The sequence below is a fragment of the Xenopus laevis genome, chromosome 9_10S (assembly GCF_017654675.1).
Source record: "Xenopus laevis strain J_2021 chromosome 9_10S, Xenopus_laevis_v10.1, whole genome shotgun sequence".
NCBI lineage: Eukaryota > Metazoa > Chordata > Amphibia > Anura > Pipidae > Xenopus > Xenopus laevis.
Window position 1 is genome coordinate 35,508,220 of NC_054388.1, and position 2,347 is coordinate 35,510,566.

The window sequence follows — 2,347 nt, forward strand, 5'->3', positions numbered from 1 at the left end:
TGCACCAATCGTGCTTTTGTACCTGGGCAGTGACCCTCTTGCACGGTAAGGGCGTATCTGTTGCACAACGTACACACAAACGTCTTGTCCACTGGAAGGGAGAACAAGTTGCCCCTCTGGTGGAGTCAAGGTTTTAAGTGACGCTCCCCCTAAAGAGGGGATGGAATTGAATTCTAAACCTAGTGTGTTAGCTCTTAGCGTGTGTAAGATGATGCATAATCTCTTGTGGGTATATAACAGTTGTGTCCGTGCTTCAGACTGAGTACAGATAAATTATTTTGGTGTGGCTGTGTGCGTTGACATTTTATTTGTATTTTGTTTGAGAGGGGTTGTTGAACTGTAATGTTTGTCTTTAACGGAACAAAAAAAATTATAAAAGGATAAAACACAAAGGATTAAAAAATTATTTCAATTATTGTTTTGTCTTTTTTTTGGGAGGAAAAGGGTTTTCTTTCACATTTGGAGTTTATAGAGAACTGCTCTTTATGGTTGGGTTTGTGTACCAGCTAAAGCCCAGCATTGCAGTCAGGGGCTCTGTGGTAGGTGTGGGGGCCCCAAAATAAAAATGCAATATGTGGATCTCAAAGGGGACATGTTTGCGGTCAAGTGGGTGTAGGTATGGCATAACATGGTTTATATTGGGTGGGTCACAGCCATGACCATGCATGCACTGCTCCACCCCTCCATTGGCACGCCATTGTACTTGGCAGGTCACTCCACACAAAGTGGTCCAGTAAGTTAATAATTAGGGCCCTGGAAACTTAATAGGATAGAGCCCCATGATTCCTGATGGGCCCCTGCAAAAGCCACTACAGCTCTAACATCTGGGCTTCCTAAAGATGCCGCCAGTAGCTCCCCATCTTATTTTCTGCTGTTTCAGTGCACACACTGCGGCCAGATGTGAAGTCGCTTGAGCTTAGGGACAGACATTATACCGTATAGAAGATAAAATTCATGTTAGCAAGCAGATTCAGATTAACAGAAAACCGCACATTTTACATCAGAATGTACAGTCATGTAAAAAAAGTTTGGGAACCCCTCTTAATTCTTTGGAGTTTTGTTTATCATTGGCTGAGCTTTCAAAGTACCGGTAGCAACTTCCTTTTAATATAGAACATGCCTTATGGAAACCGTAGTATTTCAGCAGTGACAAAGTTTATTGGATTAACAGAAAATATGCATCATAACAAAATTAAATAAATTTGGGTCTCTACTGGCAGCATTGTGCGCAGCTTCCCCAGCGGCAGCTCCTTGTCAGCGCTGGGGAAGTGGACAGAGGGGAGGGCTATGCTCCTGCACAACAGCGACCCTTCCTTGCTCCTGCACAACAGCGAACCCACAGAAGCCAGGGTGTCTTCTTTCTTCATCAAGAATCTGCTGGGCCCCGAATCAAGGAGGAGAAGAAGCCGAATGCTGTCACTAGAAAAGCCAGGGAGGAGAAATGGATTGCTGCAGGATGGATGGTCACCTTTTCTGAAGAGGACAGGAAGTGGACTTTCTGTAAGTTATTTTTTAATAAAGGCTTTGCTATTTTAAAATTTAATTTGTGTTGGTGTTTTTTTGTTGTTGTATATTAACGAATTTTCAAAAAGAAATTTTTTTTGTGTTACTGGTCCTTTAAGTCTCCTTTTGCAAATGTAACAGCCTCTAGACGCCTCCTATAGCCTTTAATAAGTGTCTGGATTCTGGACGGCGGTATTTTTGACCATTCGTCCATACAAAATCTCTCCAGTTCAGTTAAATTTGATGGCTACCGAGCATGGACAGTCTGCTTCAAATCATCCCATAGATTTTCCATGATATTCAAGTCAGGGGACTGTGACAGTCATTCCAGAATATTGTATTTCTCCCTCTGCAGATTTCCAAGTGTGTTTCGGTTCATTGTCTTGTTGGAATATCCAACCCCTGCGTAACTTCAACTTTGTGACTGTTGCTTGAACATTATCCTGAAGAATTTGTTGATATTGGGTTGAATTCATCCGACCCTCGACTTTAACAAGGGCCCCAGTCCCTGAACTAGTCACACAGCCTCCACCAAATTTAACAGTAGGTTTTCTTAGAATGAGGTGTTCTTCTTCTGCCATGCAAATCGCTTTTTTTTTTATGACCAAATAACTTTGTCTCATCAGTCCAAAGCACTTTGTTCCAAAATGACTGTGGCTTGTCTAAATGAGCTTTTGCATTATCTTTTGCGGTTATCTTTTTTGTTGAAAGTGGAGTAAATTATGATGCAGGCTGAGAGGGGTTCACAAACTTTATCATATGACTGTATTAATCAGCCCTGTAGAATCAGCTTCCATGAAAGTCAGATTGAAAAAGTATTAAATCAATAAATAGCAACAGGCAG